Source organism: Pan troglodytes, chromosome 12 (assembly GCF_028858775.2).
Source record: "Pan troglodytes isolate AG18354 chromosome 12, NHGRI_mPanTro3-v2.0_pri, whole genome shotgun sequence".
Lineage (NCBI taxonomy): Eukaryota > Metazoa > Chordata > Mammalia > Primates > Hominidae > Pan > Pan troglodytes.
This window is the reverse complement of record NC_072410.2, coordinates 65496785-65520547: the sequence shown is the minus strand read 5'-3', so window position 1 is coordinate 65520547 and position 23763 is coordinate 65496785. Positions and strand designations below refer to the sequence as shown.

The following is a 23763-nucleotide window of genomic DNA, read 5'->3' as shown; positions in this document are numbered from 1 at the left end:
GAAAATATTGTAAGTCAAAAATGCATCCAATACAACTAACCTGCTGAAAGTTGTAGTTTAGCCTGGCCTACCTTAAACATGCTCAGAGCAGTTAGAGAGCCTGCAGTTGGGCTCAATCATCTAACACATCTAGCCTATCTTATATTATAATAAAGTGTCGAAAATCCTATCTAATTTATTGAATACTATACTGAGGCATAGTTTCTACTGAATGTCTATCACTTTTGTACCAGTTTAAAGTAAAAAAATCGAACTTAAACCAACATAAGTTATGGACCATCTGTATTAAGTTTGTCTCCCACCCAAACATGGGAAATAATATTAAAGGGGTTTTTGAAAAGACATAAATCCACAAATACAAAAAGAATAAAAGAGGAGTAAGCAACATTTTAGAGGGTAGAGAACATATGGAAGAGTGGTAACTTACTTACTCACTGAATCCATGGAAGACAAATCCTAAGCTACCATGGGGAAAGCCAAGAACTAACTTGAGTTTTGCTTCAGTACTCACAAAAGGACCATGAACTCATGCCGCCATTAAATCTGTAAGTGTAAATGAAGACACTCAGCCATTTTAATATATGGTCGGAGTACAGGATAGACTACAAGACCTTCTCTCCACCTTACTTAGTGCAGTTGGAGCAGCACTCTTCTTCTCCATACTCATAGAAGACTGAAGATTTAATATTGGACAGGTTAAAATTGAAGGACTCTCATCTGGATATACTAGACAAATTAAGAAGGATATTATCCTGAAAACAGAGGTGCTGACCAATTCCAAACTGTACTGAGATTCCAAACTCCCTTTTGTCTCTTATCATCTCATAGATTATTGGCAAGCAGTCCTGATCCCCTTATGCTTACCTGGGAAATATAATGACCTCTGAAAGAAAATATTAAATATTTTTATATCATGGATTATCTAAGGAAACAGCTCTACCTCAGAATCTATTAAGCCAAAATTTAAAAAGTTCCTTCAGTCATTCTGAAATTCCAATAAGTGAGGGACTTCAAGGTGGCTGACTAGAGGTATCTAGCATTTGCCTTGTTCACAAAGAACCAAAATAGGGAGATGATCACACTTGAAATATAGTGCCTAAGAAAGAACACCAGAATTCAACAGAGAAGTAACAGGAAGCAAGGAAAGAGAGAAAAGTCAGGTAGGTCAGGCTTGGCCAGGAGCACTGGGTAGGGTCTGCAATGTGGGGGAAGAGCAACTCAGACATCCCCAGCAGTCCACATCCCCAAGTAGACTCCTGTGATTCTAGCCACAGGAGAGCCCCTTGACAGTCGCAGGTCCTGAAACCAACATAGAAAGCTACCTAGAGACTACAGAAAGGCATTACTCCAGAGAGAGCTCATGGTGAGGCCCATACACTGCCAAAACCTAAGCAGCTGTGGCACAGCACCATTTTGGGAGCCAAGACACCACCAGATTGCATCCCACCCTGGGGCCTAATAACATACATTTTCATATCCCTGGAGCCCCACTGAAATCCGCTGTCCCCAGCCACTGCCATTGCTGGCTGCTGCCTCTGGAAGCCTAAGCACAAGTCACTGGCAGCACCCCCATCACCCTCATCGAGGTCAATATGCATTTATATGTACCTTGAGAATAAGCTACCATGCCTGCAGCTGTCACCTGGGGCCAAAAGACACACTCCTCAGCCACCTGGCTACAAATGCTGCCATTAAACAACCCTCCTCTCCCTGGCAGCAGGGACACAGTGCCTTCACATATGCCATAAGGGCAGCAACCCCTCCTCACCACTGATGTCTTCCCCACATGAGACTTCACTGGTACCTGGAGATCACCCCACCCTGTTTACCACAGCCAGCACCCACATGCACTGCTGGGGCACCTGAGACCTACTCCTCCCTTCCTGGCTTGAATTTCCAGCATTCAATAATGTCATTTGAAGGCTTGGGAATCACTCCATTCCATCCACCACCGTTGGCCACTGAGCACTCCTCCTGGGGGCCTGAAAACAAGTCCACTCTTCCTGCCACTACACCAGCGTTAGCACTAAACTGCACATGCCACCAGCAGGCCTGGGGACTTACCCACACAGCAGTTGCAGCCATTGCCAACACCAGTGCAGATGACTTGGGAGTCAAAGGGTCGTCCTGCCACAGCTGCTGCTATCACAGATGCCATGCCCTCTGCCCAGGGCCCTGAAAACCTGCCCACCTGCATGGACCACCACAGTCACTGATAGCACCTGAACAAGTCACCTGTACCAAGTGCCAGAGCCTGCTACTCTGGGGCCCAAGGACATACACACTAGCATTCCTGCTACCACTGGGGACTGGGATTGGCCCAGCTGATGTCAGTGTCCTCAGCAAAACTTCACCACAACTTCCACTACAGCCATACAATCACTTAGAGATAGTCAATATTAGGGTTGCACAATGAAGTTTGGTTTTAGGCATATTAGTCCACTAATTTCATGGCACATGGATGGCCTCTAGAAAAATGAAAGTATGTTTGAAAGAGAACATTTCTAGCTAAAATGGCCAAGATGACTTAAGGGAAGAGGTGAATTGCTCAGAACCTTGAGTGGTGGTTCGTTTGTGTTCATGGATGGAGGTGGGGGACAGGGAGAGCTTAAAGAAATCTGCAATGCGAGAAAGGGGCCAAGACAGACAAATAGAAACAGCTCCCATCTGCAGCTCCCAGCGAGATGAACACGGAAGGTGGGTGATTTCTGTATCTCCAACTAAGGTACCAAGTTCATCTTATTGGGACTGATTAGGCAGGTGGCGTGACCCATGGAGGGTGAGCAGAAGCAGGGTGGGGTGTCACTTTACCCAGGAGCTGCATGAGGTGGGGGGACCTCCCTCCCCCAGCCAAGGGAAACAGTGAGGGTCTGTGCTACCTGCCAGAGATACCGCGCTTCTCCCATGGATTTGTGCAATCCGCGGATCAGGAGATTGCATTGTGAGTCTATACCACTGGGGCCCTGGGTCTCAAGCACAAAACTGGGATAACCAACTAACCAACGACAGCCACTCCCGCCAGTGGCTGTTCAGGCTGGCACTGAGCTGCAGGAGTTTTTACATACTCCAGTGGTACCTGGAACTCCAGTGAGGCAGGAGAACCTCACAGGAGTGGAAAGGCTAAAGCCAAGTGGAAAGGCTAAAGCCAGGGAGCCAAGCAGTCTTGATCAGTTGGTCCCACTCCCATGGAGCCCTGAAAGCTAAGACCCACTGGCTTAAGACCCCTACTACCAGCACAGCAGTCTGGAGTCTGCATGGGAGGACTGAGTTTCCAGGGGAGGTGCGACTGCCATTACTGCAGCTGTAGTTGGTGGTTTTCCCCTGACAGTGCAAAGGAGACTGAGAGGTTTGCACTGGGTGGAATTCTCCCACAGTGCAGCAAAGAGGCTGTGGCAGATCATGGCCAGGCTGCCTTTTTAGGTTGGACCCAGAGCCATCCTTCCTCACTGGGCAGGCCATCCCTGCAGGAATTCCAGCAGCTCCAGTCAGGGGCTTACAGACAGAAATCTCATCTCCCTGGGACAGAGCACTGCAGGGGAGGGTGCATTGCGTTCTCAAGTTCAGCAGACTTAATCTTTCCTGTCTACTGGCTCTGAAGAGACTGGCTGATCCAGATGAGGGGAATTCCCCCAGCACAGTGCACTAGCTCCACTAAGGGAAACTCAGACTGCCTCCTTAAGCGGGTCTTGGATCCCATGCCTCCTGACTTGACTGGGTGAGACCTCCCAACAGGGGTCACCAGACACCTCATATACGACAGTTCCAGCTGGCACTAGGTCAGTGCCCCTCTGGGATGAAGCTTCTGAAGGGAGGAGCAGGCAGCAATCTTTGCTGTTCTGCAGCCTCCACTGGTGATTCCCAGGCAAACAGGGTCTGAAGTGCCCCCAGCAAACTGCAGCAGCCTGACTGTTAGAACAAAAACAAACAAACAAACAGAAAATAACAACAACAACAAAGACCCCACAAAAACCCCACTGAAAGGTCATCAGCCTCGAAGATCCAAGGTAGATAAATCCATGAAGATGAGCAAAGACACGGAAAATTGCAAAAGCCAAAATGTCTCTTCTCCAAATGATTGCAACACTTCTCCAGCAAGGGCACAGAATCAGGCTGAAGCTGAGATGGATGAACTGACAGAAGTAGGCTTCAGAAAGTGGGTAATAATGAATTTCTCTGAGCTAAAGGATTATGTTCTAACTCAATGTGAAGAAGCTAAAAACCATGATAAAAGATTACAGGAGCTGTTAACTAGAATAACCAGTTTAGAGAGGAACAAAAATGACCTGATGGAACTGAAAATCACAGCACGAGAACTTCATGATGTTAACACAAGTATCAATAGTCAAATCAATCAAGCAGAAGAGAGAATATCAGAACTTGAAGAATATCTGGCTGAAATAAGGTAGGCAGACAAGATTAGGGAGAAAAGAATAAAAAGGAGTGAACAAACCTCAAAGAACTATGGGACTATGTAAAAACATCAAACCTACAACTAATTGCAGTACCTGAAAAAGATGGGGAGAATTGAACCAAGTTGGAAAACACACTTCAGGATATCACTCAGGAGAATTTTCCCACTCAGGAGAATTTTCCCAACCTAGCAAGACAGGCCAATATTCAAATTCAGGAAATCTAGAGAACTCCAATAAGATACTCCATGAAAAGATCTACCCTAAGACACATAATTATCAGATTCTCCAAGGTTGACATAAAGGAAGAACTGTTAAGGGCATCCAGAGAGAAAGGCCAGGTCACCTACATAGGAAAGTCCATCAGACTAACAGCAGACCTCTCAGTGGAAACCCTCCAAGACAGAAGAGATTGGGGACCAATAGTCAACATTTTTAAAGAAAATAAATTCCAACACAGAATTTTATATCCTGCCAAACTAAGCTTTATAATCGAAGGAGAAATAAAATATTTTTCAGACAAAGAAATGCTGAGTGATTTTGTCACTACCAGGCCTACCCTGCAAGAGCTCCTAAAGAAAGCACTAAACATGGATAGGAAAATCCATTACCAGCCACTACAAAAACACATTGAAGTACACAGACCAATGACACTATGAAGCAACTACATTAATAAGTTTGCAAAATTAACCAGCCAGCATCATGATGACAGGATCAAATTCACACAACAATATTAACCTTAAATGTAAATGGACTAAATGCCCCAGTTAAAAGACACAGAATGGCAAGCTGGATAAAAACATAAGACCTATTGGTGTGCTGTATTCAAGAGACAAATCTCATGTGCAAAGATGCACATAGACTTAAAATAAAGGGATGGAGGAAAATTTACCAAGCAAATGGAAAACACAAAAAAGCAGAGGTTACAATCCTAGTTTCTCAGAAAATAGACTTTAAGCCAACAAACATCAAAAAAAGATAAAGAAGGGCATTATGTAATGTCAAAGGGTTCAATTTAACAAGAATAGCTAACTATCCTGAATATATATGCACCCAATACAGGAGCACCCACATTCATAAAACAAGTTCTTAAAGACCTACTAAGATACTTAGACCCCCCCACACACACAATAATAGTGGGAGATTTAATATCTCACTGTCAGTATTAGACAGATCATTGAGACAGAAAATTAACAGACATTCAGGACTTGAACTCAGCTCTAGACCAAGTGGACCTTATAGGTATCTACAGAACTCTCCACCTCAGAACAATGGAATATATGATTTTTTCTATGCCACATGGCACTTACTGTAAAATTGATCACATAATTGGAAGTAAAACACTCCTCAGCAAATACAGAGAACTGAAATCATAATAGTTTCTCAGACCACAGCACAATCAAATTAGAACTGAAGAATAGGAAACCCACTCAAAACAACACAACTATATGGAAACTGAACAACCTGCTTCTTAATGACTCCTGGCTAAATAATGAATTTAAGGCAGAAATCAGGAAGTTCTTTGAAACCAATGAGAACAAAGAGACAACATACCAGAATTTCTGGGATACAGCTAAAGCAGTGTTAAGAGGAAAATTTATAGCACTAAATGCCCACATCAAAAAACTAGAAAAATCTCAAATTGACACTGTAACATCACAACTAAAAGAACTAGAGAACCAAGGGCAAAAAAACCCCAGAGCTAGCAGAAAACAAGAAATAACCAAGCTTTGGCTAGGAGCGGTGGCTCACACCTGTAATCCCAGCACTTTGGGAGGCCGAGGCGGGCGGATCACAAGGTCAGGAGATCGAGACCATCTTGGCTAACACGGTGAAACCCCATCTCTACTAAAAATACAAAAAATTAGCCGGGCGCGGTGGCGGGTGCCTGTAGTCCCAGCTACTCGGGAGGCTGAGGCAGGAGAATGGCATGAACCTGGGAGGTGGAGCTTGCAGTGAGCCGAGATTGTGTGCCACTGCAATCCGGCCTGGGCTAAAGAGCAGGACTCCGTCTCAGAAAAAAAAAAAAAAAGAAAAGAAAAAAAGAAATAACCAAGCTTAGAGCAAACTGAAGTAGATAGAGACACATACAAAAAACTTCAAAAAATCAGTGAATCCAGGAGCTTATTTAAAAAATAATGATAATAAAATGGATTGCTAGTGAGACTGATAAAGAAGAAAAGATTCAAATAAACACAATCAGAAATAATAAGGGGGATACCACCACTGACCCCACAGAAATACAATCATCAGAGAATACTATAAACACTTCTAGATTTTCTAATTTATTTGCATAGAAGAAATTGATAAATTCCTGGAGACACACACCCTCCCAAGACTGAACCAGGAAGAAGTTGAATCCTTGAGTAGACAAACAAGTTCTGAAACTGAGGTGGTAATTAATAAATAGCCTACCAACAAGAAGAAAAAAAAAAAAAAAAACCCAGTCCCAGTTGGGTTTACAGCTGAATTCTATCAGAAATACAAAGAGGAGCTGGTACCATTTCTTCTGAAACCATTCCAAACAATTGAAAAGGAGGGACTTCTCCCTAACTCATTGTATGAGGTCAGAATTATCGTGATACCAAAACCTGGGAGAGATACACCAAAAAAGAAAACTTCTATCAAATACCCTGATGAACATGGATTCAAAAATCCTCAGTAAAATACTGGCAAACAGAATCCAGCAGCACATCAAAAAGCTTATCCACCACGATCAAGTCAGCTTCATCCCTGGAATTCAAGGCCAGTTCAAAATACACAAATCAATAAAGGTAATTAATCACATAAACAGAACTAAAGACAAAAACCTCGTGATTATCTCAATAGATGCAGAAAAGTCATTTGATAAAATTCAACAGCCTTCATATTAAAAACTCTCAATAAACTAGGTGTTGAAAGAACATACCACATAATAATAAAAGCCATTTATAATAAACCCACAGCCAATATTATACTGAATGGGCAAAAGCTGAAACCATTCCCCTTGAAAACTGGCATAAGACAAGGATGTCCTCTCTTAACACTCATTCAACATAGTGTTGGAAGTTCTGGCTAGAGCAATTAGCCAGGAGAAAGAAATAAAGGGTACTCAAATAGGAAGAGAGAAAGTCAAATTGTCTTTATTTGCAAATGACATGATCATATATCTAGAAAAACCCATTAACTGAGTCCAGAAGCTTCTTAAACTGATAAGCATCTTCAGCAAAGTCTCAGAATACAAAATCAATGTGCAGAAATCAGAAGCATTCCTATACACCAACAACAGACAAGCAGAGAGCCAAACCATAAAAACACTCCCATTCAAAATTGCCACTAAGAGAATAAACTACCTCGGAATATGGCTAACAAGGGAAGTAAAGGACCTCTTCAAGGGGAAACTACTAACCACTGCTCAAGGAAATCAGAGATGACACAAGCAGATGGAAAAACATTCCATGCTCATGGATAGGAAGAATCAATATTGTAAAAATGGCCATACTGCCCAAAACAATTTATAGATTCAATGCTATTCCCATTAAACTACCACTGACATTCTTCACAGAATTAGGAAAAACTATTTTAAAATTCACATGGAACCAAAAAGAGCTCACATAGCAAAGACAATACTAAGCAAAATTAACAAAGCCAGAGGCATCACACTACCTGACTTCAGACTATACTACAAGACTACAGTAACCAAAACTGCATAGTACTGGTACAAAAACAGACACATAGACCAATGAAACAGAACAGAGGCCTCAGAAATAACACCACACATCTACATCCATCTGATCTTCAACAAACCTGACAAAAACAAGCAATGCGGAAAGGACTTCCTGTTTAATAAGTCGTGCTGGGAGAACTGGCTAGCCATATACAGAAAATTGAAACTGGACCCCATCCTTACACCTTATACAAAAATCAACTCAAGATGAATTAAAAACTTAAGTGTAAAACCCGAAACTGTAAGAGCCCTAGAAGAAAATCTAGGCAATACCATTCAGGACATGGGCATAGCAAAGATTTTATGATGAAATCGCCAATAGCAATTGCAACAAAAGCAATAATTGAAAAATGGTATATAATTAAACTAAGAGCTTCAGCACAGCAAATGAAACTATCATCATAACAAACAGACAACCCACAGAATGTGAAATAATTTGCAATCTATTCATCTGTCAAAGGTCTAATACGCTTTGTCAGAATCCACAAGGAACTTAAGCAAATTTACAAGGAAAAAACAACCCCATTAAAAAGTGAGCAAAGGATATGAACAGAAACATCTCAATAAAAGACATACATGCAGCCAAAAAAAAAAATACAAAAAAAAGCTCGACGTCACTGATCATTAGAGAAATGCAAATTAAAACCACAATGAGATACCATCTCATGCCAGTCAGAATAGCAATTACTAAAAGGTCAAGAAACTACAGATGCTGGTGAAGTGGTGGAGAAATAAGAACACTTCTACACTTTTGGTGGGAGTGTAAATTAGTTCAACCATTGTGGAAGACACTGTGGCAATTTCTCAAAGATTTAGAACCAGAAATACCATTCAACCCAGCAATCCCATTACTGGATATATACCCAAAGAAATATAAATCTTTCTATTATAAAGATACATGTACGTGTATGTTCATTGCAACACTATTCACAATAGCAAAGACATGGAATCAACCCAAATTCCCATCAGTGATAGACTGAATAAAGAAAATGTGGTACATATACACCACAGAATACTGTGCAGCCATGAAAAGGAATGAGATCATGTCCTTTGCAGGGGCATGGATGAAGCTGGGAGCCATTATCTTCATCAAACTAATGCAGGAACAGAAAACCAAACACCACATTCTCACTTATAAGTGGGAGCTGAACAATGAGAACACATGGACACAGAGAGGGGAACAACACTTACTGGGGCCTGTTGGGGTAGGGTTGGGGGGAGGCAAGGAGAGCATTAGGAAAAATAGTTAATGCATGCTGGGCGTAATACCTAGGAGATGGGTTGATAGGCACAGCAAACCACCATGACACACCTTGGCCTATGTAACAAACTTGCACATCTTGCACATGTACCCCAGAACTTAAAATAAAAGTAAAAATAAAAATACAAAAGAAAGAAATCTGCAATGCTAAACAACAAAAATGGCAAATGCATGCAAATGTCAGTGAATATAAAATTAAAACAAAACATTTCTGTTTAATTTAAACAAGGTAAATAGACAACAGACTATTCACTTATTGTAACAACTTTAGAAATGAGGTTGGATTGTTCACTGTTATACTTACATAATTCCATAACTATGGTGCTTCTCAATCTTTTCTCTTGTTTGGAATAAATACTAGGTTGTGAGCCATGTGTTTGGTGGAATTTCCAAATAACTAATCAAATTCAACAGCAGACTTCTCCTCTCCCTTCATGATTAATTCCAGATAGTTTTTTTTTTCTTCCCATGTTCCCCAAGGCTTGACTTCTCTACCCAACCTAATCATTTTATTTATTTCCAGCTTTTCCTCAGGCAATAAAAATCTAGGCAACTGTAAGAGTTAATAACAAGCATAAAGGTTGTACTACATTAGTGTAGTTTTACAGTCTTGAATTTTAAATGTACAGAAACCACCAGAATGCTCAATGGTAGGCTTCTGCTCATATAGAAAAGGGATGTGTTGAATTGAGCCATATGTTAGCCTCCTCCTTTATAACAATGCATGTTGTAAGAGATTACATGCATGGACTGCTTTATGAATTTTGCTGAAAAATTTATAGCATGTGTCTTCTGAACATAATTAGATCTTGCTATGTGATAAAAGCATTCTACTGAATTTATTTTATCTTGTAACTGAATAAACTTGCTTTGTTAATTTTTCAACATCTGCTAAATTTAAGTATATTTTTGCTATAAATTGTATTAGTATGTAATTGACTCTGTAGTAAAATTAATTCATTTTATATTTCATTTTAACTGATTGAGATATATTTACAATACCAGGAAGATCAACAGAAAGAACACAGGCCTTGAAAATTCTGATTTGATTACAAGTATTAGGTACTTTATGTTATCAAAATACATACAATGAAAGGGAAGGTCCTGGGGTGTCAGTGATGTCTTCAAACAGAATGTGGAAGGACATTATGTGTTGTGTAAGTAAAACTATTTTATCAGCTCTCAGTCTCCAAATTTTGAAGATATGGAGAAGAAAGTTGAAAGACCTAAAAGAAAGGCAATATAAAATGGAAATCATGTAGATAGTCACATATAGTTTTATGCCCTTCCTCTCATCAGTATACATGTAATGTGTATTTCATTCATTGCTATTGATTTTAAAATGCAAATACCTTTTTATTAAAAATTATCTTTCCCACATGAATTTTATGTACATTATATTAAAAATACACAAAACACATATACAATATGTGTATAAAACATGTTATTTTTTTCATTGGAGAGTTTTCTTATTTGCTAAAGGTAACTCACTATTTTAAACCAGTTCTACTTTACTCTTCTTCAGAACAGGCAGTTTTTTGTTTTGAGAATATTATGCTATGTTTTATGACAACATACCTGTGAAGTTTGCATGGTTATCCTAATTAGAGAATTAGATGCTAATCTCAACATAACTATGATATAGGTAATGCATCATGGAAGTCTTATGTGACGGAAAGCTGCCAGTTGCAGAACAGTAGTCCTTGGCCTTCGTGGATCATGACCCATAGGTAGACTTTAAGTACTTTAAGTGTTTACAATTTTCTTACATGTTAAAGCAAAAGATCTTATCAAAGGCAATTTATGTGTCAATATTGATATGTACTTATTACATGTCCAACACAGCATTCATGTGCTAAATTTATTATTTTATATAATTTGCTTTATGTCTAAGATAATATTAAATAATAAAGGTACTTGTTAATGTCCTTCTAGGATCTCATTGTAACTGAATTAATACTAATGCTTTTCTTTTAAGATTTAAAATCATATTTGAACTTCCAACATCTGCTTAGTATATAGAAAGCTAGAAAAGCACCACTCTCTGTATTAGGCTATTCTTACGCTGCTAGAGAGAAATATCTGAGACTGGCCATTTTAAAAGAAAAGAGGTTTAATTGGCTCACAGTTCTGCATGTTGTACAGGAAGCATGGTGCTGGCATCTACTTCTGGTGAGGCCTTAAGGAGCTTATAATCATGGTGAAGTTTATCAGGAAGCCAGCATGTCACATGGTGAGAGCAATAGCAACAGAAGAAGGGAGAGAGGTTCCAGGTATTTAAGCAACCAGATTTCACAAGAACTGAGAGAGAACTCACTTATTACCAAGGTGATGGTGCTAAACCATTCATGAGAGACCCACGTCCATGATCCAATCATCACCCACCACACCCCACCTCCAAAACTGGGACTCCCATTTTAACATGAGATTTGGAGGGCACAAGCATCCAAACCATATTATTCTATCCCTGCCTCCCCAAATCTCATGTCCTTCTCACATTTCAAAATACAATCATGCCTTTGCAATAACCCCAAAAGTCTTAATTTGTTCCAGCATTAACTCCAAAGTCCCAAGTGTCAAGTACCAAGTCCAAAGTCTCATTTGGAGATGCGTTCCTTCTACCTGTGAGCCCATGAGATTAAATACAAGTTATTTTCTGTCAAGATACAATGGTGATACAAGCTTTGTATATACATTCCCATTCCAAATAGGAGAAATTGACCAAACGAAAGGGTCTACAGGCTCCACTCAAGTCTAAAACTTAGTGGAGCAGTCATTAAATCTTAAAGCTCCAAAATAATCTCATTTGACTCCATGTCCTGCATCCAAGGTATACTAGAGCAAGGGGTGGGTTCCCAAGTCCTTGGGTTGTTCTGTCCCTGTGGCTTTGCAGGGTGCAGGCCCTGTGGCTGCTCTCACAGGTTGGAGTTGAGTGCTTGTGGCTTTCCCAGGCTCAGGATAAAAGCTCCCAGTAGATCTATCATTTTCAGGTCTGGATGATGAAGGCCTCCTTCCCACAGCTCCACTAGGCAGTGCCCTGGTGTGGACTTTGTCTGGGGGGCTCCAATCCCACATTTCCCCTCAGCACTACCCTAGTAGAGGTTTTCTGTGAGGGTTCTGCCCCTGTAGCAGGTGTCTGCCTGAGCACCCAGGCTTTCTCATACATGCTTTAAAATCTAAAGGGAAGATGCCAAGCCTCCTTCACTATTGCATTATATGCACCCAGAGACTTAAAACCACATGGAAGCCACCAGTGCTTATTGTGGCCTATGCTCTCCAAAGCAGTGACCCAAGTAGTATATGGGTCCAATCAAGCTGGAGCTGTAGGTAGAGCAGCCAGGATTCTAGGAGCAGTGTCCTGGGCTTGCCCAGGGCAGCGGGCCATGGGTCTGTCAAAGAAACCATTCTTTTCTCCTAGGTCTCTAGTCTGTAATGAGATGCCCTGTGTGAGAGATTTCTGAAATGCCTTTGAAACCTTTTCCCCATTGTCTTAGATAGTAGCACTTGGCTCCCTTTTAGTCATGCTAATCTCTCTAGCAAATGGCTGCCTGGGCAGCTTGCTTGTATTTCTCTCCAGAAAGTGTCTTTTCCTCTTCTGTCACATGGGCAGGCTGCAAATTTTTCAAATTTTGACACTCCACTTCTCTTTTAAATATGAGTTCCAACTTTAAGCCATTCCTTTGCTCCCACATATGATCTTAGGCTATTAGAGGCAGCTATGCTCACTTATTGAACTCTTTGCTACAGGAATTTCTTTCACCAGATACCTTACGTCGTCATTCTTCAGTTCAAACTTTCTTAAAGCCCTAGGACATGGATGCAGTGCAGCCAAGTTTTTTGCTAGGGAATAACACGGGTGACCTTTATGCAAGTTCCTGATAAGTTTCTCATTTCCATCTGAGATCTCCTTAGTCTGATATTGCTGCCCATATCTCTATCAGCATTTTTATCTCAAACATTTAACAAGTCTCTGTGAAGTTCCAGACTTTCTCTCATCATTCTATCTTCTTCTGAGCCATCCAAACTCTACCAACCTCTGTCCATTACCGAGTTCTAAATCTGCTTCTACATATTTAGTTATCTTTGTAGCAATGCCCCACTCTTGGGTACCAATTTTCTGTTTTAGGCTGTTTTTACATTGTGTGAAGAAATATCTGAGGCTGGCTAATTTATACAGAAAAAAAGGTTTAATTGGCTCACAGTTCTGCAGGTTATACAAGAAGCATGGTGCCAGCATCTGGTGAAAGCCAGCCTGAGGAAGCTTTCAACCATGTGAGAAGGCAAAGAGGAAGCAGGCACCTCACATGGTGAGAACGGGAGCAAGAGAAAGGAGGTTGGGGAGAGGTCCCAGACCTTTAAACAACCAGATCCTGTGCGAATTGAATGAGAACTCACTTATCACCAAAGTAATGGTGATAAACCATTCCTGAGGGATCTGCCTCCATGATCCAGTTACCTTCCATCAGGTCCCACCTCCAACACTGGGAATCACATTTTAACATGAGATTTGGAGGGGACAAATGTCCAAACCATTTCACTCCTATTCTTAAAATAAAAACAACAAAAAACTAGACTAGCTACACATTCATAATTTTCTTGAACACTCCATAGATTTGAGTTTATAGGTCAACCAAATAACTAAAAATTTAACAAAAACAAGTTTCTTCTGGAAAAATGAGATTCAGGCACTTGCTTACCTGAGGAAGATGCTATTGCACACTGGTAAGATTAGTCTGGATAAATTGTTTAATGGAATGCTAAAGCCTGAGTATGGGATAGCAGAGAATGTAGAACTCCTGGTGGGTACAGTCTGAGAGAAGACTTTTCTCTCACTCACAGGATTTTTTCCATAGAACTCAATAGCCTCACCAAAAAGATTGTTGAGCATCCTAAAATGTCTCCCATGTGGTGCTATTCTGGGTTAAAGGAGACTCAGCAACTGCAGTAAAGATCCAAAACAAGCTTCAAATTCCTTCCCCCACACCCCTACTCCTCGTTTGTTGTTGTTGTTGTTGTTGTTGTTTGTTTTCTACAGGAAATAAAAAAGCCTTAAGCTGTTGGTGAAGGGCACTATACAGCATTTTTCTTAGAGAAATGGTGAAAATTTATTTTATCTGAGAGAGGGAGACAGAAAAATCACTCCAACGTAGAGGAAGTGGCAAAAATGTGCTGTGATTAGAGTCTCCTCCAGTTGAGGGAGGAGCGTGGTCATTAGAAGGCTTTAACCCTGAAAGCCAGGAAACACAGTATTTGCCTAGAATGAAAGCTTAATCAGAACCACAGTGAATGCCTTCCCCAAGCCTCCAACTACCAACAGGTTAGCAAGCATCAAATAATAAGGAACAGCAGAATACTGCTGGGGAAGGAGCAAGAGCATAGAGAGAGATCTGCTTTGAGGCACAGCATGGAGGGAAGACCTAAAGGTGAAGGTAGGAAGGTCACATTCAAGGAATTTGAAACAGGTGGTTCACCAGAGGGTAACTGTAGCAACCACAAATCCCAAACCCAGCTGATTAAAAACTGGATTGACTCAATGCTCTGAACTAAAGGCAAAGCAGGAGAAAAGTAATGTCCAGTTAAGAAAACAAACAAACAAACGACTTATTTGCCTCAGAATCAATACAGATTTCTAACTTTCAAAAAAAACTATGTGCCATATAAAAATACAAAACCCATACTCTTAAGAGAAGCAGAAGTCAACAGAAATTTAAATCATCCATCAGAAAGTATTGAGTTGTTTAGACAATATAAGAACCTTGGACTTTCTTGTTTCTCATTCTACACCACATTTATTAGATAGTGGAAATTAGAATTAGGAAAGTTAACAGAGGCTAATAGGCTAGTTAACAGGGAGTAAAATGTTTGATTGTCATAATCTAAATCGTGTGTCAAGAGAACATTCAATTATAGGCATTAGTTTCCATTTAGAAGTATGTAACACATTTCTGAGACATTGGCATTTTAAATGATTATATACTTAGGTACTTAAATAGGCTATCTAAAATATGTAATTATAAGGATAGCTACCTCCCTCATTGATGATGGATTAATTCTTTCTGTCCCTTTGATTGCCCTTTAAATCTCATATGCAATAAATTGTAGTAATTATTTGTGATGGCAAACTCACTTTTGCCCTGGCATAGTCCATTTTAATTTATCTAGTTAATTGTTTAAAATAATGTAATAAGTACCTTCAAACATACCAACCAAAACATAGCTCTTTTCCATGAGATTTGCTACTGATTAGCTTAATACTAATCATCCAAATGGATGTTTTATGAGGTTGCTGACTTCTACCAGCATAATTGTAATGGTTTAGAAGAAATTTTTCTTTTTCAGACTGATAACGTTTTCTTCTTAAAAACTGAACACTTCCCAACATAGTGACATGACTTCTTTGCAATTATTTTTAAACTATTGCTATTTTTTAACTAAATGGCAACACCATGATAATGTTAGAGATTTTAACTTTATACACATAGAGATTTATAAATAACCACATTGGTTACTGCTGTTTAACATATTATATAACTTGTTGACTGGCATAAAGTCTTCAAATGCAAGAGATAAAAATTGAAATGATCAAATGAGATGTTTTCCTAGTTAAGGATTTAAAAATTATCTAAATTGTTTCAATTTTTTATATTAATGAATTTGGTGATAGATATGTTTCACTTAGTGCTTATTTTATCTTTTCTACTAAAACATTCAATGCTCATATTTTCCTCTAAAATGTAATAACGAAACTTTCCCTTGGGTTATCATTTCATCTTATTGTTAAAGAAGCTGGAAAGTGACACTAAAATAAACCAATAAAAGCAAAATAGGTTGTAAATTATATGTTCTTTAAAACCTATTTTTATCATTTCCCAACTCCAAATTTTCATCCTCTTTTTTTGTTTTTTTTTTTTAACTGTGGCTCCAGCAGTAGTTCAATTTCAGAATCAATTTCATAATATACGTTTTAATATAAACTCAGTCTTAGAAACCACTGTATTCAAAAGTAACCTAGAATAGGTTAGGTGTATATTGCGTAATATTTCAGATTCATTTAACCCTTCCCTATCCTTCCAAGGTTGACTGAGGCTGTGTCAGCTACTTCTATGACATAATGGACAGTGGTACAATCTATTAGACAAGTTAGCCTGTAAAATAAGGTGTGAAAAATATATCAACAACTTATCTGGTGACATTCAGAGATAAGTGTTGTTGCAGTGTGTAACAAGGAATATGCAGTGGATAATATTTTGATGAGCATAAATAAATTTTTGAAAGTTTTCTAAGTGTTTATCTTGGTATAATTTGATCACTCCATTTTCTCGGTCATGACAGGAAATTTTCATGCTTAACCAGTACGTTATAGAGGTATATAGTAACTAAGCAAACAAAAGGGGAGGAACTAGTTTGGCTTTCACAAGGGAGAATCAGAAGATATATCAGAGAAGTGTGATCCTCAATTTGGTTATAAAAGGTGAGTATAATGGCAATAGATTGAGATAAAAAGAAACAAATGTGCAAAATCCCAGGAGAACACAAGAACATGGTATATTTGGAAAACAACGAGAATTTCAGTAAAGGTTTATAATATATCTCTGCTAGACATGCTGCATGGCCACTCCAAAGACCCTTCTACTCTGATAGAGTGTCCCTAAATTATCAGTAGAATTGAGTTGACAGCCACTGCAGGCACTATCTGTGAATGCAGATATATCCCAAAGGCATATATCACACAAACGGGAGTATCAGCTACATCTGATGCCCTCACTGGGGATAATTTGAGTGACCTGTAGGTGAGACCAATAAGAGAAAGAACATTATTCTGGTTGCAGATCCAGAATAATACAGAAACTGTAGTGCACATCCAAAGCATGGTTAAATTAAATTGTCAACTCAACCTCCTGCTACCTCTCAACTGTATGCTAAGAATAATTGTCAGGCCCTGGGATTTAATTTTACCCTCCTTGTGAACAAGTTAGCCTGTTGTTACTGTTTCATGGATGCTGGCAGTAGACATGAGACACATGAGACTCCTGGGTGAGAGGTAAAGAGAATTTCATTACTCATGGCAGGATGAACATCATGTTTACATTATTTCTTCTTGTTCCACTGGTTCAATGGGGCTAATGCAGAGGGCCCAGATGGTTGCTGCACATGCAGTGGGTTGCATTGCAGGAGAATACTGAGCATCGATAATTGACTAACCTATAGTAAGCAATAAGCAAGCACACACTGTTCTAGAGGGAGACATGATCTCATACCTCATGGTTACTCATTGTAAACACAACTCTGGCAAAGGAAAAGAGCTGTCAGGGCCTTGCATGTTTGGTGTACCCACTAAGACTGAGGAGTATGAGACTTCGTGGAGGACTGTTACCCAGCAAAAACATAGATGAGATTGTTGAAGTAAGTTCACATCTGAAAGGTTATTCCATATAAGACTGTCTTGCTTTCACTCATGTGTTCACTTCGTCGTGTTATCAGTGCCCTACTTTTATTTATGTATTCACTTCATTATTTATGGGGAAATAAAATTTCGCTGTATTTTTTTAGCGTTCCTGTAGAAATCTTTAGCCTCCTGAGACACAGGAACATTCCATTCTTCACATACATAAGAATTTGATCTCTAGCTATTTGTCTACTTAATGTTCCTGATATGAAAGTATAATAAAACTAATATTTCCTCAAGAGGACCAAATGGTTATATCCTGTAATAGTTCCCTAGATTAAGCTTCAGGATGTCAAGGAGACTGGAGCATTATCTCCCCAGTATTGATATTTCAGAAGAAACAATGCCTCAGACACAGGGGGCTATCTGCCTCGTAGAGATATTTTATTTACATATACCAAATGATTGGAGTAAGGATTCAGGCCCATTAGGATTCAGGGTCTCTAAGGAGACCCTTTTAGAAAGGGAGGGATACAGTGGCCTCTTTCCTCTTTATTAGCAGAGAGCAAAAAAAAAAATTTACTTTGTCTCTCACCCATGGAGTATCTGGATATTCAGATAGAAAAAAAAAAAAAAAACTATCAGCTTTCATCATGTCACTGCAAGGATAAAAGAAGGGCAGTCGAAGCATTCAATTTTTACTGTGAGATAGTAAGAAATCTGTTTCTGACCCAGGACATCTCCTGGGAGCATTTAGGATACAATTTTTAAAAGATTAATATTAAAAAGAAATAATTGGGTAGTTGTTACACAAATATCTATTACAAAACCTATTATGTGCCAACCTGGGTTTTAATGCCAAAGATAAATTAGTGCTAAAAGAAGCATGGCACCTAACACATGGAGTTTACAGTATAGTAAAAAGATTATCTATGGAAAAATAACATGAATACGTGCACTATTATAAATTCTTATAAATGCTATAAAAAATCAGGTTGTTAGGAAGAAGAACAAGGAAAATCCAATTTAGATTGGTATTAGACAAGACCTCTCTTAGAAATTACTTCATAGCAATTAACATATATTGATAATGATGAAGATAGAGATTATATGTATCTATCTTCCTATCTATTCATCTTCATTCTTTCCTTTCCTTTCTCTTCTAGCTTTGTCACTAAGGTATTCCAGTACCTAGAATAAAGCCTTGTACATAATAGGAAGTCAAGAAATACTTGTGGAATAAATGAATGAGTGAAAAATTATTTGGACATTTAAACTTAGCCCTAAAGTGTGGTGATAAGTCAGGCCATAAATGGAGAAAAACCATTCCAGATTCAGGAAAAAGCATGTTGAATAATTTCACAGTAGGAGTAAACAATAACTTCCTGGCCATATTAAAGATGTTATATTTATCTCAAGATAATTTTTACTTTTTAACAAAGAGATGACAATATCCAAATTTATATATTTTTTAAAAGTCATACTGTCTATGGAGCGAGCAATAGTTGTTCTAAGAGAAAGAGGAAGTAGAAAATTCACTGAAGTACTACTTCAGGCCAGGCGTGGTGGTTCAGCCTGTAATCCCAGCACTTTGGGAGGCCAAGGTGGATGGATCATGAGGTCAGGAGATGGAGACCATCCTGGCCAACAGGGTGAAACCCCGTCTCTACTAAAAATACAGAAAAATTAACCGGGCATGGTGGCACATGCCTGTAGTCCCACCTACTTGGGAGGCCGAGGCAGGAGAATCACTTGAACCTGGGAGGCGGAGGTTGCAGTGAGCCGAGATTGTGTGCCACTGCACTCCAGCCTAGGTGACAGAGTGAGACTCCTTCACAAAAAAAAAAAAAAAAAAGCATAAATAAAATAAAAGTACTTCATTAGGCTATGGCGGACAGGTGAGGAAGGTGACAGCAGACATAGGAACAAGGGCTAAGATTTAATATAGGACTTTTACTAATAATCATAGAGATTTGCTGATGAGGATGGAGAGAGAAGCTGGTATGGCTGTGGATCACTAGGTCACAGCTTGAAGTACAGAGCACATGCTAGTGCCATGTGGAAAGATGGAGAAGTTTGAAGGAGAAATATAAATGGAAGATCCAAAAATTAGGAGTTCAGCTTAGGACAAGTGAAATTTTAGATAAATGGAAGGTAACCAGATGGAGAGATCAAGATATACAGTTTTGAAAGATCAGCACTATATATATAGGTATCTTCACCATCAGTATACCTATGTGACATTTAAAGGTAAAGGAATGGATGAGATGATCTAGAAAGTGTTTAAATGAAAAGGGCAAGAGGAAGACAGTTAGAGGTTGGATGAGGAGTCTGAAAGGAAACAGAGGAATGCCTAGAAAGGAAAAGGCAAACATGGTAAGTAGGTAGTGACTCTAGAGCAGAAAAGTCCTCACGAAGGAAAAAACAGAAATGGGGTGAATGATTCTGAGAACACTGTAAGAAGAGTAAAAAAAATGTCCATTGGATTTTAATAATGTGAAAATTATTGTAACACTAGCAGTAGCAGTTTTCATAGAATTTAGGTATAGAAGCCAGATAAGAATCCATTGAAATCTGAATGTGTGGCATTGTTCTGTGAGCTCTGAAAGGACTAGTCAAGGATACATGCAGCATGGAAATTAAATCCATGGCAAAGAAGTGAAATGTAAGTAAGAGCAAATTAATCAGTAACATATTTTGGGAATTATTGACTGTAATACATGATTCATTTTGTAGCTGATTTTAAAAATACCGGAGCCAAATCTCCAGACAATAATGATTTGCAAAATGACAATGGAAGCATTTAAAGGACTGTTAAGCATAAGGTGCTTTCATGAAAAAATTTGGATCATGCTAGAAATATATACAGTTAAATATGTATATTGAAATTTTAATTACTTAAAATAAAACCTATAGAATCCAAACCAGCAGATGAAGTATAAAAAGAGGGAGAGATAGAGAGAGGGAGAAATGAAAAGAAAGTGCCAGGATTCAAATGACTCAGAAGTTTTCAAGGCTAAATGATTGGGAAGATAACATTTACATAAATGGAAAAGGATATACAAGAATATGAGACATAAGCAAAAGATTTAAAAGCACAGTTTACTAACTTGTCAAGGGTAATGAGCACCAATTTGAATTATTAATAGCCCCTTAAAAGGTGAAGTCAGTGAGCTGAAAAAAATATATTATGAATTTTTGTTTCTACTTATGCAAAATTTACTAGTTCCTTACCACTGGAATGAAATGTGACCCCAAAAAATGGTATACTGATTAAAATGTTGCTCTTAGGAATGCACTCCCATCACAATGAAAAGAAAAACCTCTATCTGCAAGGTAAGAGTACAGAGGTGATATTTGCTTTCTTAGCCTTCAAAAGAGAGACCAAAGAATTTAAACAAAAAAAAAAAAACAAAAACAAAACAAAAAACAGAGACAGACTTCACAACATTTGAACAAGAACAGCTACTCCTTCCCTCAACCTAGTCATAATAGAGCAAATTATAACCTTTGTGTAAACATTTACTTTCAGTGCAAACTAGACACTAAGCAAGTGCAATAGGAACACAAAGATCTCATATGTCAAGGAAGAGAATATTGTCAACACTTTATTACTACATTTAGTAGGATATAATAAGAGACAAGTCCTTAATATCATCATCATGGAATTATGCTTTCATTCATTCCTTCACCAAGCATAAGTTCCAAATTTGTTTCAACTTCATTCCATAGTTGAGCTTAGTTATTTAAATAATCATAACCAGTTAACTTTTAATTGCATTATACTTTATATTATTTTATACTGAATTCTGTATTTTTTACACAATCCTAAGAGGTAAGTTGGTGTGGCTATGATATCAACTTTGCAGATGAAAAAATTCTGATGTGGAGAGATGAAATGGCTCCCATAGGTTTTTAAGTCTTTAGAGGCAATTAAAAAATGGGGCAGTTCTTAGATTCCCTAACTTAAAGTTTGGTTTTTCTTTGTATTAAAGTACATTTTTAGACAATATCATACAATAAATGTTAGCTGTAAAGTTGGTTTGGTTAAAGCTTATTTGTAAAATAAAGAATTTAGAGCATAATTACATTAGTGTATTTTAAATTAAGAATCCCATACCAAGTGGGGTCAATTTGATTTAAATTTGTACTTACAGAGATTTGCATAATAAAATATTTTAGCAACAAACAGTAAATAAGAGCTGAGAGAGTGGAGCCAGCATATGGACACAATTATTCTGAGAAGCCTTGTTGGCACTAAGGCTATTAAATATTATAATCAGGCAGAGTTTTGTTGGTAAAACCTAAAGATTTCTTTTCTACTCTCTCTGCTTTGTGTAGTTTGGTTCTTAATTTCATGAAAATGTAGATTAGTTTGTAAAATAAAGAAGTGATGGAATCAGCAACTGCTGTCACAGGACCTGGACCAAGCAAGTTCTAAAGCCTTAGGCATCTGCTGACATGCCTCTCCTTCACCTAGTCTTCAAAGGTTTACAGTAGAGAAGGTGGCCTGGGTCAACTCTTATTCTCACATTCCTTCCAGTGTGTCAACCTAATACAGAGATTTGAAAGTAAGGCCTAATTTTACAAAAACTGTAGAGTAGTGATTTACAAACTTCATTGTAGAATCGCAATTAACATATGAGCTATTAGAAAATACAGATGTGTAGTCTTCACCCCTTGAAAGTTTGGTTCTCTGGCCATAGGGTATGCTTTGGGCATCTGTAGTTATTTAAAACCCCTCCAGATGATTTGGCTGTTAAGATGGAAATAACTATTGTACTTGTCAAATACCAGCTTACGAGGCTGGGGACTCTCTTGCAGCTTCTAACTTCTGAATTCTCAGCTCACTGCTTTAGATACATTTTAATCTCAAAGAAAAGAGAGCAGCCTGTTTTCTTGAAAAAAGGTCAGGACATTTATTGGGACATATTTTCATATTAGAGGAGGGTACTGTTATTTACAGAGGATACCTCATGATAACATTGTCTATTTGCTGCCTGGGACAGAGACACCAGGTTTTGTGTTTTCCTTCTTGTGAGCATTATTAAGTAGCTAAATTAGATAGAGCCTTCTTTATAATCTATATCTCTCTTTCCACATTTCAATCTGTCCAGTAGTAAAACAAAAGGGTCACTGGTACATATGCTAATGGTTCTGAGTTTCTATGACTACCTTCTTTTTTTAATTGTTTTATTTATTTTAATTTTTTAATTGACTGATAATAATTGTACTGATTCATGGAGTACATAATGATGTTTCAGTACCTGTAATATATAGTGATCAAATCAGGATTTTAGCATACCCATCATATGAATCATTTATTACTTCTTCATGTGGGGAGCATTCAGTATCCTTCTGGCTATTTGAAAGTATATAATATTTTACTGTTAACTATAGTCATCTTATAGTGGCATAGAACACTAGAACTTATTTCTTCTACCTAGCTGTAGTTTTGTACCTGAGGATAGGATTCCTACAGTTTAGATTTTGGTTAGGAGGAGACTGTTATCCACTCAAGCTTCAAGCCTAGACCATGTAACCAGTCTTATAAGAGCCCTAAATTGGGAGTTTTGGGGCTTATGAATCACCTCTACTATGGCTGTACTTCAGATACTCTTTTTCAAAGTTTCTTGCACTCAGTATGCCTGGAAGTATCTTCAGCCTCTTCAATTTGCTTCTGAGATTTTTGTCTGGCCTTATTGTCTATATCATGCAGTGCCTTCCATTATTAAAAAATAAAAACACTGACTTTCAAGGCACTGACAATCATGGATTCATTCCCATCTGTCATTTTCTCTCAGTTATTCCATTGTTTCCAGGTCAGAGTCCTGTTGCTCCTCACTCTTTGGTGGAATTGAGTAGAGAAACAGTTCTCACTTCTCTGAACTATGTTTATTAAGGCCATAATGTGTGCATAGCTCCCAAGATGCAAGCTTTTCTAAGTTGACTGTAGTTCATTCTCCCCCAAATGCATGTTGGGAGAGAATATCAAGGTTGG

General features: G+C 38.5%; 1 protein-coding gene across 6 annotated transcripts in view; it reads left to right on the top strand.

Annotated features, from left to right (window-relative positions):
• LOC107973470 (embryonic stem cell-related gene protein-like) overlaps positions 1-23763 on the top strand; it is a 66450-nt gene that overhangs the window by 9445 nt on the left and 33242 nt on the right. Inside the window, exon 2 of one of the 6 annotated variants that reach the window (XR_010149128.1) lies at positions 13579-13683. The exons of the other annotated variants lie outside the window; for them this stretch is intronic. The gene's annotated coding sequence lies outside the window, so the exon portion shown is untranslated. The remainder of the gene's footprint in view (positions 1-13578; positions 13684-23763) is intronic. 6 annotated transcript variants of the gene reach the window in all.